The sequence below is a fragment of the Rousettus aegyptiacus genome, unplaced genomic scaffold (assembly GCF_014176215.1).
Source record: "Rousettus aegyptiacus isolate mRouAeg1 unplaced genomic scaffold, mRouAeg1.p scaffold_m13_p_1, whole genome shotgun sequence".
In the NCBI taxonomy this organism is placed as follows: Eukaryota; Metazoa; Chordata; class Mammalia; order Chiroptera; family Pteropodidae; genus Rousettus; species Rousettus aegyptiacus.
The window spans coordinates 97,382,844-97,400,409 of record NW_023416284.1 but is presented as its reverse complement, the minus strand read 5'-3'; the positions used below and the strand labels follow the sequence as shown (position 1 = coordinate 97,400,409).

The following is a 17,566-nucleotide window of genomic DNA, read 5'->3' as shown; positions in this document are numbered from 1 at the left end:
ATTAAACTTTCCCATTAAACTTGAGGGCTGACAGACTTTACTGGGGCCTGGGTGACTGGCCAGGCCTTGTAGGTCTTCCAGGCCTCCTCCAGGGAAGGGAAGCTCTGATAACGCATACAAGAGAGAGAATGTACCAGTGTGAAGAGCCAAGTTTCCATGTTGATGGTAAATAGAAAAGCCTTTGGGTCAGAGCTTAGCTCTGGGACAAAAAGGGAAATGAAGAGTAAAAAGGTGAGGGGCCCATCCTCTTGACTGATCCAAAAGCCCATAATAGAGTTCCAGCTCACAGCCTATCCCTCTCCAATGAAGAATTACGTGGACATCGTCCTTTGAGGGAACCATGACCTCAAAAAAGCTAGGCTTTTCTCGTGTTGCTTAAAACTCAAATCTCCTCCCTTGGGATAGAGTACTGGATGTCTTGAGAGGGAAAAGGAGTGCAGGAAGTGCAGAGAAAAAACTCCCAGATCTCACTAGCAGATCCTTCTACAGATAGCTAAAGCCTCAACAAAGGCTGGAAAGGAAAGAGTCTGTGATAGGTCTTCTGAAATGGGAACTCCCAAAGGACGGCTTCCTAGTTCCTAGAAGATGGCCTTGTAGACAAATAGACAGCCTCCATGTTCTTCGTTATGGCTGGACTGATGATCATGGGCAGTGACCAATCCTGTGAAAGCAAAAGGTAATCAGAGGAAACCTGATAACATAGAAGGAAACAGTCAACAAAGTTAAAATCACAAGTAATTTGTAGCACATTTTAAAAAAATATAATGACTCTCATTCTCACAAAGATTGTGAATTAGATGGGATTACTTTGCCACTTTCAGATGAGAGGACTGGCTCAGAAAGGGTTAGTGTGTTTTCCATGATAAGAGACCTTGGACTTAAGAATGAGATCTCCTGATCACAGGTCTGGCATTCTACCCACCAACCCTCCACCAAGCACAACAGGAAGAGAAGAGAGAAGGGCTGAGAAGGAGGTGACCCAACCAGGAAAACACCCTGAGACCCTGACAAAGAGTTAGGCCTGGGAAAGACCCGTGAGGATGCATACCTTAGTGGTCTCAGGGATAGGCTGGGAAGGGAAGCTCTGCCAGGCACGTACTTGTCCTTGGAGTCCTGGCTCTTTCACGGCACTCAGGTGACTCTCCTCCTTGGGATGGGAGAATGGACTCCTTCCACAAGACATAAAATATAGAGATAAAAGAAGACAAGAGTGGAAACATGCAAAGGTGAGGCCCGAGGCAAGTGGGGGTACAAAGAGAGGCTGTGAGGTGGCTTTTGCCAAGCGCCTGACCCCTGCCTGCGTGGTGAGACCCAAGGCTGGGCCCACAGGTAGCAGAAGGCAAAAGAAGGTGGTCTCGTGAGAAGGCTCCTAACCCGCTCCCCCCACCCTGGGTAAGCTAGTTGGGGTAAGGAGGAGGGCACCTCAGTTCCAAAGGCCATTGATCAGGTGAGCCCTGGCCTGAGGGCAGCTGGTGCCAGTGTGCGGGGGTGGCCCGAGGGTGTGTTGGGGCGTTTCACCAGAGGTACTAGTCGAAAAGGCAACTGAGAGGGGCGGAGCCTGAGAAGGGAGGAAAAGGCTCAGGAGGCGCTTACAGAGCGCCTAACCCCTGGCGGGATGGGGGACACCAACCACATCATGAAGAGGCAGGACAGCGGACCCGGGGTCCACTCCAGCCACAACGTCTGCAACCAACCTGGGGTGAGGAAGAGGGTGCCCCAGTTCTTCACATCTTGGGCCTCAGGGGTTTTCCTGCATCCTTAGGGAAATGCTGACCTTCCTGGATGAAAGTCTCCATGAACGGTTGTACCAACTAAATCAGCTCAAGGTCATTATGGAGAAACTGACCAAACTGCTGCTGAAATTAACTGCCAACGGCGCCTCCTCCTGCCGTTGGCCACGCCCTTCACCCCCTCCCGCACCCCTCTCCAATCAGAAGCCCAGCTCCTCCCTTTGCCCGCCCCACCTTTGTGGTGAGGGGAGGGGCCCTGGGCCTTCCAGAAAGTTCCACAGCCTAGGAGTGGTCTTAGACCCAGGTTTCCTGGCAGGGAGGCGTTGCCTTGAGTTTGTGGAGTTGGTGGGCTTCTGAGGGAACTGCTGGATTTTTGAAGGGCTGACCATCACTTGTTGGGGAAAGTGGTGGGAGTTTGGGAAGAGATATGAGCCTCAGGCCTTCATAATGTAGGTCAGACACGGCCAGGCCTCTTTGGGCATAGGTCCCAGTGTATGGTGTGCTGACAGTGACCCTTTATATTTAACAGATTATGGAATCGCAGGATACTTGTGACCTGGCAATGCTCACTTTCATTTCACCTCAGAGAAAAAGGCCATCCAGAAGGCACTTGGCTTGAGGCCCTATAAGAATCAGGGGCAGGGGTGAAAGTCAGATCCACCTGATGGCCAAGTCCTGACATTTTCTAACCAATCAAAGGCCCTTCACTAGAGAAAAATGTTTGACCAGGCTGGGCCAGCTTTTGGAATTCAACTCTCTGAAAAGGGTTTGCCATTATCCTCTGCATCCTCTTATACCTGCTGCAGGGCTTGGGGGACCTGGGTTCTCACTCAGAGCCTGGGCATCAAGGATCCAGCCAGTGGGAGAGGGTTGCTGAGCAGATGAGAATGTCCCTGACCAATGAGAAGAGGAGAATGCCATGAGGCTAGTTGAAAGAGGCCCATGCCTTGTTATTATTTATTGAGCACTTATTTTGAAACACTTTGTCCTGAAAAGTCCAAAATGCATCTTCATATTTGAGCATTCTGTTTTCCTTTAAAAAACTGACATAGAATTCAGATAACACAAAATTCATTATTTTAACCATTTAAAAATGTACAACTCAGAGGCTTTTAGTACATTGATAATGTTGTGCAACCATTGCCATTATTTAATTCTAGAACATTTTATCACCCCCAAGAGGAGTCCCATACACATTAAGCAGTCACTCTCTAGCTTTTTCCTCAAACACTAATCAGCTTTCTATTTTGATGGATTTGCCTGTTCCGGATATTTCATGTAAGTGGAGTCACACAATATCTGACCTTTTGTGTTTGACTTCTTTCACTTAGCATAATATTTTCAAGATTTGTCCATATTGTAACATGTATTGGTATTTCATTTTTTGAAGGCTAAATAACAGTCCATCACATAGGTATACGATATTTTGTTTATTTGCTCATGTTGATGAACATTTAGGTTATTTCCACTTTTTTAGTTATTATGAATAATTCTCCATAAACATGTGTAGATACACGTTTTTGTTTGAACACGTTTTTAATTCTTAATTTCTGGGCCATATGGTAATTTTATGTTTAACTTTTTGAGAAACTCCCAAAATGCTTTCCCCACAGTCGATGTACCATTTTATATTTCTACCAGAAATATACGAGAGGTCCAGCTTCTCCATTCTCATCAATATTTTCATTAAAAAAAAAAAATTGCAGCTTTCTAATGGGTATGGAGTGGTATCTCGTTGTGGTTTCGATTTGTGTTTTCTTTGTTATTTATGTTGTGACATTTCTAAACTAGTTTTGTAAAATTTTTATCTTTTGTTTTGTGTGGTCTGTTCTGTTATGGTCAGCTAGTGTTTCAACAGAAATTTCCCTAAACAGTCAGAACTAAGAGAAAAAAATCTCCCAGTCTTTGCAGATGGACTTTGTGTGTATTTGGGGCATGCTTTCAACACTCAGTCAGACCTTTTACAACTCCGCCTTAGCCTTCACTTCTTGCTTATGTAGAGCTGACCATCAGCCAAAGGTAAGAGTTTAGGGCCTTCTTGGGTCTTTTCTGAGCACATGCCCAGCCTTGGGTATGTGCATGGCCTCCTAGATTCCTAGAAATATATGGAAGCTTTTCAAATCTTTACTCCCCAAAGTATCTCATACTTTTCCTCCTGGGTTTTTAGAGTTGTCTGTTCTTTCCCCCAACTGTTAGGAAGCAGCATCTAATACATTTGTTTTTAAATGTTTTTGACAAATTCTCCCTGGGCAGCTGCCCCAACCCTGGGAATTTTCTGAGGTGAAATAAGGCAAACCCTTTGAGGCAGTTTTTCAAGGAGCCACCAGACAAGTCAAAACAAAAACATAGCTGTTTGAGAAGAAGGTCTGCTTTACTTCTTGTGATACCAGATACACACTGGGAATGCCAGCTGTCATCTTGACCACTGCCAAGCTGAGGAGTGGGAAATGGTGCCAGGGTAAGTTAAAATGTCACAAAACTCACTTACTGAGATTCATCTGGTTTTTCTTGATTAATCTTTTCTCTGCTTACTGTAAAATTTTGATTAGATTCCAGAATTCTAAAAAAGTCGATTCTCACAGTATTTCCAGTTTACTCAATGATTTTGAAGAGGGACAGACTTTTGGAATTCCTTACTCCACCATCTTTTTCTGACACCACTCTTCCTATTTCTGTTTGAAATAAATACTCACTAGGAGCTAAATTCCAGAGACGATTAATAACTTGCCGGTGTTGTATATAGTAACTCTAAGAGCAAGGTTTTGGACACAGGTCATCTGATTAGAGCCTATTGTAACAATTAACCCAGTTGTAACAGTTAATCATTCATTCAAGAATATTTATTTTACATCTACTAAGTGCTAGGTACAGTTCCAGAAATTCAGAATTACCTCATTGTACAAAAGAGCAAAGATTCTTGTCCCTGAGAGCTTGCATTTTGGGGGTTGAGATTCATAAAAATATCTGGTATTAGAACTTAAGAAGTGCTATGGAATAAAGAAATTGATAAATTAATTGGATATAAAGACTGTTATGTGAGTGGTGTGAGTAGTTATTTTTATTTTTTAACATTTTGTCTTACTTGCCAGTTTATAGAAAATTTGCAAGAATAGCACATGAATTCCTGTACATGTTTACTCAAATCTAGTCATGGTTAACATTTTCCACTTTTGCTATATCATTCTGTCTCTTTCCCTCTCTATTTGATAGTAAGTTATATTACATCATGTCTGTTCACTCATTCATAATTAATTATTTCCTAAGAATAAGGAAATTCCTTTATAGGACCATGAGAATTAACATCTATACAATATTATTATCTAATCAATAGTTTATATTCTAATTTCCTCTAATGTTCAAATAATATCCTTTTTACCAATTATGGTTTCAACCTAAGATTCAATCCAACATCATCCTTTGCATTTAGTTGTCATGTCTCTTTAATCTGGAACAGTTTCATCGCCCTTCTTTTGTGTTGTATAACATTGACATTCTGAAGAACTGTAGGACAGTTATTTTTTAGAATGTCCACAATTTGGGTTGGCCTGGTGTCTCCTATGGATTAGATTCAGTAAATGCATTTTTGGCAGAAACACTTCTTAAGTGATTTTTGTCCTTGCCGGTTAAATATATAAGGGGGCGATGATATTGGTTTGTCTCATTATTGATCATACTATCATTAAGATGTTTTAAGCTAGATTTTCACATTTTAAAGTTATTACTTTTTTCTTCTATGATTAATAAGTAATTTTTTGGAAGACACTTTGAGACAATATAAATATACTTTCCTTCATGCTGATTCAATTTTATTCTTTGAATATGCAAAAGATTAGCATGATTCTAAATTTCAAACCATATAAAAATACATAATCACTGAACTTTTACTAAATCTCCTACTCCTTCCACCCAATTTATTTGCATATATGTGTGGAAAGTAGTCACATTTTAAAAAACTTCCCTGTGTGTCAATGGTTATTTCTTCTTTGTTAATTATTACATATTTTTGCGTTTTTATTTTCTGAATTATATTAGCTATTATTTTGTTTACTGTTTTGTTTTGTTAATTTCCCAAATCCTGAGATTTTAATTTATTGTTTAAATTTACCACTTTTCTGTTCTCTGTTTCAACTATTATGTACTTAGATTTATTACTTTTTTCCTTCTGCTTTTTTATTTATTTATTTTTTAGAGAATTTTTTTGCTTGTTTTTTTAAGGTGGAAATTTAGTTAATTTATTTTTATTCTTCTGTTTTTAGAGATATAAGTGCTTATCGCCATGAATTTTCCTCTGATCAGTGCTTTAAATATATTCTTTAGGTTTGTATTGAGTACTTGATTATTCTTTTTTTAATATTCACTAATTTCTGTTAGAATTTTATTATCACTCAGGGTTATTTAAGAAAACATTGTTTTAAAATTCCAGTTGGAAGGGCACCTTTATAAATATTTATTCATATGAAAATCTTTTCTTACCAGCTATATTGAGATATAATTGAAACACAATAAACTACACATATTTAAAGTGTAAATGTGACAAATTTTGACATTTAAAACACTACTGAAACCATCACCATCACCATAATTAAGTTATTGAACATATCAATTAAACCCAAGTTTCTTTGTGTCCCTTTGTAATCTTTTATGTTCACCCCATACTTCCCTCAAGCAACTATTGACCTGTAGGTTAATTTGTATTTGATAATATTTTATGTAAATGGAATTATACATTATATTGATAATATTTTATGTAAATGGAATTATACATTATATACTCTTAGTGTCTGCCTTCATACTTATTTTGAGATTCGTCTATATTTTAGTATGAATTTCTTCTTATTGTGGAATAGAATTTCATTGTATATATTTACAACAATTTGTTTATGTATCAATATTTATCAGTTAACAGCTGATGAACATTTGTGTTGATTCCAGTTTTTAGCTAATACAGATAAAGCTGCTATGAACATTAGCATACATTTGTATGGACATACATTTTCATTCTCTTGGATAAAAACCTATGAGTAGGATGGCTTGGTCATATGGTAGGTGTATGTTTTAAGAAATTGCCAAACTATTTTCCAAAGTGACTGTGCCCTTTACATTCCCAAGAGCAGTATATGAGAGTTTCAATTCCTCTATATTCTACACCAACTTGATGCAACCATTTTAAAAAATTTTAGCCCTTCTAAAAGGTGTGCAATAGTAAAAAACAATTTGAATTTCAGCATGTTTTTAACATGTTTTCCCTAATGACCACTGATATATAGTGTCTTTTCAAATGCTTATTTGCCATCAAGATATCTTTTTTTTTTTTTAATGAAATGTCTATTAAAATGGTTTTCTTATAAATTTGTATGGTATATTTTTATCAAGTTTGAGTGTTTTTACATATTCTGGATATAAGTCCTTTGTCAGAAATGTACTTCACAAATATGTTATCCCAACCTGTAACTTTTCATGTCCTTAGAGTATGAAGAAAAACAGAAGTTTTTAATTTTAGCAAAGTCTAATTTATCAATTTGTTCTTTTATGGATCATGATTTTGGTATCATACCTAAAAATCTTTGCCTAACCGAAGGTTGCAAATGCTTTTTCCTACATTTTATTATTATTATTACTGGAAATTTTATGCTTTTAGATTTTACATTTAGGTGTGCAATCTATTTTAAGTTAATGTTTGTATTTATTAAAAGTATAGATGGAAAATTATTATTGTTTCGCATATGGATACCCAGTTGTTTCAGGTCTGTTTATTGAAAAGGCTATCCTTTCTCCACTAAATTGTCACTATACATTTGTCAAAAGTGAATTGTCCATATATCTAAGCCTATTTCTAGACTCTTTATTCTGATCCATTGATTTATTTGTCTGTGTTTATGTTGATGCCGCACTGTCTTGATTACTGCAACTTTATAGTAAGTCTTGAAATCAGGTACCATGAATCTTCCAACTTTGTTCTCCTTTTTTAAAGTTCTTTTGACTATTTTTGGTCCTTTAATTCCCATATGAACTTTAAGGTCAGCTTCTTAATTTTACAAAAAACCTTGTTGACATTTTGGTTTAGATAGCATTAAATCTAATGGTAAATATGAAAATTCACATCTTAACAATATTGAGATTTCGAAATTATGAACATAGTATATTTATTTATTTATGTCTATTTTAATTTCTCTTAGCAATGATTTATAGATTTCAGTGTACAGATGTTGCAAATTTGTCAGATTCATTCCGAAATATTTTACATTTTTGATGCTACTGTAAATGATATTTAATTTTAATTTCTTATTGTTCATTGCTTATAGAAATAAAATTGATTTTAGTCTACTGTCTTGTATCAGGTAAACTTGCTAAACTCATTTATTAGTTTTAGTAACTTTTTTGTTGATTCCATAGAAATTTCTACATAGACAATTATATCTTCTGAAAATAAAGATAATTTTAGTTCTTTCTTTAGAATCTAGATGCTTTTAATTTTTTTCCTTGCTTTATTGCTCTTGTTAAGTAGTCAGTCAGGCATGAGCCAAAGCCCAGCTCTGTAACCATAGAAACTTCCCTTGAAGACCTTCCTTAAGTACCTCCCAGAAATACCTCCCTTTTATGGTTATAAATTACCTCAAATCGTAGTGCACAAAGGCCATAAAATCTGTTGGCTAAACCAGCTATAAACGCATACGCAGAAAGTCTATCCCTAACTTTAGCATCATTATTCCATCATTATAATATCGCGACTATGCCTGGAAATTCATAAATCTAATTATAACAGACTGAATTCTAGGTAACCACATGCGCAGTAGGCAAAAAGTTATATAGCAGCCAACTGTTAGTCAAGGTGACTTCACATGTGGATAATCTAGGCGCTCCCATCATGGCCCAAATATAAACAAATCTTCCCATCTCTGCATCCTTACAGCGTTCCTGGCTGGAAACCTACCCCCCCCCCCTTTAGGGTGTGCTATCTTATCTCTTTATCTCCTCAATTCCACAGGGCTGCAGCCTTCCTTAGTGTGGTCTGTCTCCTTCTAAAATGTGGTGAAATAGGACCCCTCATACACTGCTGGGGGTACTGCAAATTGATACGGTTGCTATGGAAAGCAGTATGGAGGTTCCTCAAAAAACTGAGAATTGACCTACCATATGATCCAGCAATCCCTCTACTAGGTATTTACCCCAAAGACTTGAAAACTCATATTTTAAAAGATATTTGCACACCGATGTTTATAGCAGCATTATTCACAGTGGACAGGACATGGAAGCAACCAGTGTCCTACGATAGATGATTGGCTAAAGACGCTGTGGTACATTTATAAAATAGAATGTCACTCAGCCATAAGAAGAGATGAAATACTGCCATTTGCAACATCACTGGACCTTGAAATAGTCATACTAAGCAAAATAAGCCAAACAGAAAAGGTTGAAAATCACATGATATCACATATGTGGGATATAAACCTAAAAGCAACAAATGAACAGGACAAACAAAGAGACTCATGGACATAGACAATGGACTAGTGGTTACTGGAAGGGAAGTGAGAGGGAGAAAATAAAAAATAAATAAATAAAATGTAAAAAACAAAACCAAAAAACCAAAAAACCAAAAAAAAACTAAGTTAATAAAAAAAAAAAACGTACTTTCAATAAATCTTACTTTTTCTCAATTCCAAAGACCCATAATTCTTTGCTGCATTGGCGGAGAACTGAGGAATAACATACAACGCCACTGTCCACTGTACTCCACTATCCACCGCCTCCTCCCCCATGTTGCTGGGGTGATGCCAGATTTCACCTCACCCTCAGTGGTGACACTCTGACTAGAATCTCCAATAAATATCAAATAAAAATGGTAAAAACAAACCTCCTTATTTTGTTTCTTCTTGTCCAGGGAAAGTAGTCTTTCACTATTAAGTGTGATGATATTTGTAGGTTTTCCAAAAATACTTTTTATCAGGTTGAGGAAAGTTCCTTTCCTTCCAGTACTACTTTGCTGAGAGTTTTTTTCAGGAATAGATATTGGATTTTTTAAAATAATTTTTCTGAATCCATAATGATGATTGCATGCTTTTATTTTTGGTCTCTTAATACAGTAAATAATATTGATTGATTATTTTAAATGTTAAACCAACCTTGACTTCTTAGAATAAATTCCACTTGATAATGATATATTATCCTTTTAAAATTTTGTTGTATTAGATTTGCTAAAATTTTATTAAGACTTTTTGCATCTATGTTTATGACAGATACTGCTCTTCGGTTTTCTTTTCTTATAATGTTGTTGCCTGGTTTTGTTATCAAGGTTATGCTGGCCTCATAAAATGTATCGGGAAGTATTTTTTCTTTTTAATTTTCTGGAAAATTTAGTGTTGAACTGGTAATATTTTCTCTCTGAATGTTTGATAGAATTTACCAGTGAAGCCACTTGAGTCTAAAGGTATTTCTGTTTGAAGATTTTTTAATATGTTAAAATTTAAAAAATAGATGTAGAACTATTTAGGTTATCTATTTCTTCTTATATAAATTTTGGTAGTTTGTGTCTTTCAATGAATTTCCTCTTTTCAGCTAAGTTCTCAAATATATTTAACATAAAATTGTTCAAAATATTTCCCCTATTATCCTTTTAATATTCGTGGAATCTGCCACTATGTCACTCTATTTTTTTTTTGATACAATCATTTCTGTTTTCTCTACTTTCTCCTTATTAGTCTAGCTAAAAGTTTATTGATTTAGACTATTTTTTTCTATTTTGGATGTCTACTGCTCTAAGTTTCCCTTTGGATAATGCTTTAGCAGCATTTCACACATTTTGATAATTTTTACTCTAATTTTCATTCAGTTCAAAGTATTTCCTTTTTATTTTTAGTTTTCTTCTTTGATTTGTAGCTTTTTAGAAGTATGTTATTTAGTTTCCACATATGAGGATTTTCAATGATTTTTTTCTGTTTCTAATTTCTACTTTAATTCCAGTGCATTCAAAAGCATATTTTGTATGATGTGAATCATTTTAAATGTATTACAACTTTATTTATGGCCCAAAATATCTTGGTAAATATTTCATGTGCACTTGAGAATAAAACATTTTATGCTGTTATTGGATTGAATATTAGTTCAAGTCAGTTGATTATGTTCAAATCTCATATCTTTATGACTTTCTATTTGTTTTATCAGTTATTGAGTAAGGGCTATTAAAATGTTCAGCTACAGTTGTGAATTTGTCTATTAGTTTTTACTTCAGATGTTCTGAAACTCTCTTATTAGATACATAGACATTTGGTATTTTAAATCCTCTCTATTGATTATCATTTATTATTATGAAAGTTATTATTATAAATTATATTCTTTATCCCTGGTAATAGTCTTTATTCTGAAATGTACTTTGCTTCATATTAGTATAGCCACTCCAGTTTTTTAAAAATTAGCCTTAACAGAGTATATATTTTCCATTCTTTTACCTTAGCTTATGTGTGTCTTTGTACTTACAAGGAATTTTGTGTGGCCTGCAATAGCAGGGATTGCTTCTTTATCCATTCTAACAGTCTCTGCCTTTTTATTGAGATGTATATATCATTTACATTTACATGTAGTATGACTGACATGGCTGGGTACAAGTATATCATCTTGCAGGCTGTTCCATTTGTTCCATACATTCATGACTTTTATTTTCCCTTTTGCTTTCTTTTTAATTGAAATTTTTACTCCATTTTTTTCTCCTTTGGTGGATTATGATCTATAACTCTTCATTTAGTTATTTTAATGGTTACTTTAGAATTTGTAGTGTACATCATTAAATTATCACAATCTACCTTCAACTAATTTATGCTATTGCATATATAAGAACCTTACAATGGTATATTTCCATGCATTTCCTCACAATTTTATGTCATATGTTTCACATGTATTTCGATTATACAGGGGTCCCCAACACACAAGTCATGGACTAGTACCAGTTCATGGCCTGATAAGAACTAGGCTGCACAGCAGGAGGTGAATGGCAGTCCCGTGAGTGAAGCTTCATCCGTATTTGCAGCCACTCCTCAGCGCTAGCATCGGTGCCTCGCTCTGCCTCAGATCATCAAGTATTAGATTCTCCTAGGAGCACCAGTCCTGGTGCCAAAAAATGTTGGGGACCACTGATAATGATTATACACACACACACACACACACACACACACACACACACACATATACATCACATATGTGTGTCTGTATACATATGCACATATATAAATCCATATAGCTACCAATTTCAGTGTTCTTAATTACTTCGTATAGTTTTGCATTACCATCTGGTATCATTTTCCTCTGCCGATGGACTTCTTTTAACACATCTTGTAATACGGTTCTGCAGGGTATGCATTTTTTACCTTTTGAAAGTCTAAAGAATTCTTTATTTTGTATTAGTTTTTGAAATATATTTCACTGGCTATTGAATTCTAGGTTGACAGTTTACTTTTTTCAGTACCTCAAAGATGTTGCTTACATTGTTTCTTACTAAAAATCTGCTAGTATCCTTGTCTTTGTTCCTCTTTAAGTGCCTTTTTCTCTGGTTGCTTTTTTTTTCATTTTTTAATTTATTTTAATTGGTTTTAAGTATATAGTACATTGATTAGACATCTATATAGTTCATAAAATGGTCCCCCCCCCAACCAAGTTGCTCCCTCCCTCCCCTGATCCTTCATCTAGTCAATGTATTCATTCTAATTGCATTCCCTACGCTGTGCTCCCAACCCCCATGTCCATCCATCAGCTACTAATTTGTACTTCTTTAACCCTTCACCCCATTCTCCCACCCTCCCCCCCAAACTCCTCTCCCTTCTGTCCATCACCAAATTTCCACTATATTTGTGAGTCTATTTTTGATTAGTTTGTTCTTTAGATTCCACATATAAGTGAAATTATATAATATTTATCTCTCTCTGTCTGAATTAAATACCTTCTAGGTCCATCAGAGCAATATGTTTTCCCATCCTCTTCCTTTTATTCTATGTCTTTTAATTTAAAGTGAGTCTCTTTTAGTTGGAGCACTTATTGATAGGAATGTAGTTGTTACCATTCTTTATTCCTGTTTTTGATACCATTATTTTCTTCTTAAAGAAGTCCCTCTAACATTTCCTGTAATGCTGGCTTCATGGTGATACATTCCTTTAGCTTATTTTTTTTTTCTGGGAAGCTCTTTATCTGTCCTTCAACTCTAAGTAAAGTTTGCTGGATAAATATCCTTGGTTGTAGATCCTGGGTCTTCATCCTGTTGAATATTTTTTGCCAAGCCCTTCTGTCCTGCATAGTTTCTTTTGAGAAATCAGCTGCCAGTCATATATAGGTGTTCCCTTATATGTAATTATTATTTGTTTTTCTCTTGCTGATTTTAATATTCTTTCTTTGTATTTAACCTTTGACATTTTAATTATGATGTGTGTTGGTGTGGGCCTCTTTGGATCTCTGATTTTTGGAATTCTCTGAGCTTCCTTGGGTTTAACGTCCATTTCCTTCACCAGTTCAGGGAAGTTTTCCATCATTATTTCTTCAAACGACTGTTCAACATCTTAATTTTCTTCAGTTATGCTCATCAGACAGATATTTGGAACCTTAATAGTGTCCCATATGCTCCTTAAATTATTTTCATAGTATTGGCATCTTTTTTCTTGCCATTCTGATTGAGTGTCCTTGGCTTTTCCATCCTCTAGATAGGGCATTTGATTCTCCTCTTTATTCATTTTGTTTATTCCTTTGTTTATTTAATATTAATATTTAATATACTTCTCATCTCAGATAATATGGTCTCCATTTCAGACTGGTTCCCTTTTATAATTTCCATTTTCATTTTTATGTTTTTATCTCTTTGTTGAAGTTCTCACCGAATTTAACCAAAAGTTCATTGAGCATCTTTATAACCAGTATTTTGAACTCTGCATCTGTTAGATTACTTGACTCCATTATATCTGGATCTTTGTTCTGTTCTCTCATATGGTTTCTGCTTCTTTGTCTTCCCATTTTGGCTGCCTTTCTGCATATGCTTCTATGTACTAAGCAAAGCTCCTAAGTCTCCTGGTCTTATTAGTGAGGATTTGTGAAGTAGGTGTCTTGTGGCACAGTCCTGAGAGGGGCTCAGTTACAGGCCAAATTTAGCTCAAGCCTCTGCCCCTCCAGGGCTACCTGATATGATTTAGCAAGCAATCCACAGAAACTGTGCTTATAGTTGCCTCAAGAGGCCATGCCAGAAATTGTGGCCAGCTGCCTCCAGTGTGAATCTAGGTGCTACTCATTAAGTAGCACCTGACTTGCTGAGGATCAACCTGGATGTGGCTTTGGGTGGAGCCATGAGTTGGGGGAGGCAAGGTTTCAGGGAATCCTCTGGGTGGAGCGACCTCTGTTATCTAGTCTGATGACCTCACAGCAATGCCACTGTGTCTGTGCATTGGGAAGGGGGAGGGTTCAACATAGAACAATGGATACCTCCAGCACTTCTGTACAGAGTGAGTCTCGCTTTTGCCCTCACTCTGACACTGCCTGTAAGTCTCCAGTGCCCCCTGTGCACAGCTGAATGGGCAACTGGTGCTCAGAGTGAGCAGGTCCATCACTGCAAAAATCTGCTCACGGACATGGCCCCTTTAAGAGGCAGCAGATTGGGTCACCTTGCGTTCTTGCCCTGTCTAACCTTCTGCCATTACAGGGTGCTTTCTTGGGTTTCTCTCTAGTTGTATGGCTTGTTCATCAAGATCCCAGGCGACTTTTCCTTGCTGCTGCTTTGTTTCCATCACAACTTTGATTTGGTGGCCAGAGGGATGAACAGACCCTCTATCGCCTACACCATTTTGGTTCCTAGTCTCCTCTCTGGTAGCTTTTAAGGTTTTCTCTTTATCACTGGTTTTGGGCAATTTTATTATGATTTGGCTTCATGTCATTTTCTTTGTACTTTTTGTGCTTGATGTTTTCTGAGCTTCTTGGGTCTGTGAGTTAATAACTTTTGTTGTATTTTGAGTATTTTAAGCCAAATTTTCTCTCTTTCCCTTTCTATCCTTTCCTTTGGGAACTCCAATTATATGTATAATAGTCAGCATGAAGTTGTCCTACAGTTCATTGATGCGCTTTTCCATTTTTATTATTTTTTCTCTGTGTGTTCTACTTTAGGATTTTTTCTTTTTGCTTTGTCTTAAATGTACTGATCTTTTCCTCTCCAGTGTTGAATCTGCTGTTAATCCCATTCAGTGTATTTTTCATATCAAGCATTGTAGTTTTTACCTATAGATGTTCAAGTTGGGTCTTTTGTGCATCTTCTATGTCTTGATACTAATGGATTATTTTTATAACCATTTTGATGTCTTTGTTAATTCTAATATTGGTGACCAGTTACTGTTGTTTTTATAATTGATTTTTCTCTTCATTAGGATTTATATTTTTCTGCTTCTTTACATGCCAGATAATTTTTTATTGGATACCAGAGATTATGAATTTTAATTTATTGAGTATTGGACATTTTCATATTCCTAAAAATGTTCCTGAGCTTTGTTCTGGGATGCAGTTAACTTACTTGGAAACAGTTAAATCCTTTTAGATCTTACTTTAAAGATTCCTCAGACAGAGCCATGGTATATATAATCTAAGCCTTATCATTTCTCACTCCTGAGGCAAACTCCTACACAATTCTACATGAATTATGATGTTTTCCAGTTTGCCTAGTTTGAGCAGACACTATCTTTGGTCCTGTGAAAGTATCTGGCAGTGTTCCCTTTTATCTTTTCAAGAGGCTCCTTCTATGGCTTTGGATGGTGCTAAGGTTAAATGATTGTGTCTCCTCAAAATTCATATGTTAAAATCTCCAAAGGTAATTGTATTAGTAGGGCAGGGCTTTGAAAGGTGCTTAAGTTGTGAAGGTGGAAATCTCATGAATAGAATTAATGCTTTATAAAAGAAGCCCCAGAAGGCTCCCTAGCCCCTTCCACCATGTGAATATACAACGAGAAGTCTGCAACCCTGAAGAGGGTACTCGCCTTGATGATGCTGGCACCCAGAACTTGGACTTCCAGCCTCCAGAACTGTGAGAAATAAATTAATGTTGTTTCTTAGCTACTCAATCTGTGGTATTTTGTTATAGCAGCTTAAATGTACTACATGTACTAAGACTGAAAGTTTCTTATATGTTTATATTAACCATCTTTCTGCTATAAATACTGTCCTCTGTTTGGAACTCTGTCCTATGAAATCTAGCCACCTGATCTCCTCAGACTCTCAGCTTCTCAAATCAGGGAGTCCACCTGGTTCTTTCTGGACTTCTCTTCCCTGCACTGGGGCTCGGAATCTCTCCACAATCTAAGCTGGTGAAATGATAGAACTTATCTTATGTGTTCCTCAACTCTTCAGGATCACTGTTCATCATGGCTCTGTGTCTGATATCTTGAAAACCACTGCTTCATACATTTTGTTCAAGTCTTTTGTCATTGTTTCAGGTGGTAGAGTGAAGTCAGGCCTTTCCTTCATCTTGGAAAGGGCATTTTTAAATTTTGCTTTTACTTTATACTTTCACTGCTTTGTGATCAGACAATTCCACATTTTTACTATGGAACCTACTTATGATTCCTTTGTTATGTCATATATGATCACTTTCAATGAATGTTTCTTGTCTGCTTGAGAAGAAAGTATGTTTTTATTAAATGGTGATGCATTTAATACATATTTATGAAATCTGATTTGTCATTGATGTTAGTTGTCTTCTCTATCCATACTTATTTTTTGTTCCTATGCCCTTCCTGTACTGATAGTGGTGTGTAAGATTCTCTTATTATTGCCTTTATTTTTCTTACATTGCTGCAATTTGCATTTTATAGATATATAGTTTCTGTGTAATCTGGTGCATAGATATTAATAACTGATATATTTTATTGTAGATTGTGGCTTTTTGCATTTTAATATGTTTTTATTTGTCTTGTTGGATGGTTTTTGGCCTAAAGGCTTTATTATCTAATATTAGGCTTGCCACTCTTGCTTTAAAGTTGTTCTATTTAATTGTCATAACTTTTCCCATCCTCTTTTATTTTTTAGCCTTTGAACCATTTTTTTTGTTAAATGTGGAAGAGAGCAAAATATATTTCTCTTATGAGACAAGTTAATTTCATTCACATTTATTGAAATGACTAATATATTGGATGTCAACTCCTTACATTATTTTACATTATAATTAGTTTATGAATTGTGTTATTTTTACCATTTCTTTCTATAAAATGTTTTGCTCTTTAAAAAATTTTCTTTGATATTAACAAAAATGTACATTCCTGCTCTTATAGTTACCTTTGCTTTTGTATATTTTAAAATATTCTTATTTACTTTTTCTTATTTAACGTTTTACTATCTGGCTTGTCAATTCTAAGTGGTATCATTTGATTCCTACCTATTACCTATGCAGTAATGACCTTGTTCTACTTTCCTCATTTTATCTTCCTTCTTGGCTCAAATTTTAAGTTGCATTCTTTCTACTCTGTCAGAACATATGACATTTACAAGTTTCAATTCTTGTCTCTGCTCCTTGTTTAAATTTTAGATCTTTCTGCTTAAATGCACTACGTGCTTATCATCTTCTTTTGCCAAAAATCCCCCGCCCCCATCATCTCTTGATTGGATAGAATTCGTCTCCTAGTGGGTTATCCAAGAAGGGCTCATGTGTATAGAATTCTATTACTCTTTGCATATAGAATTTTATTTTCTATAGCCTTGATAATTGAATGATAGCTTAACTGTGTATAAAGTCCTTGGCTCACAATTTATTTCCTTTTTTTCTTAGCTTACTTGAAATAATGCTTCATTCTTGTCTTGCTTTGGGTTGCTCTTGAATATCCCGATGCCAATATAATTTT

The 17,566-nt window shown here is 36.0% G+C and overlaps 1 long non-coding RNA gene across 1 annotated transcript; it reads right to left on the bottom strand.

Moving 5' to 3' along the window:
* Nucleotides 1-551: 551 nt before the first annotated feature.
* On the bottom strand, nt 552-1,794 carry LOC118600358. Its single transcript, XR_004949955.1, has 3 exons — nt 1,695-1,794; nt 1,049-1,169; nt 552-661 (listed from the first exon to the last, which is right to left on the bottom strand). It is a non-coding gene; the product is annotated as an uncharacterized LOC118600358 (long non-coding RNA).
* Between the last annotated feature and the right edge of the window lie 15,772 nt (nt 1,795-17,566).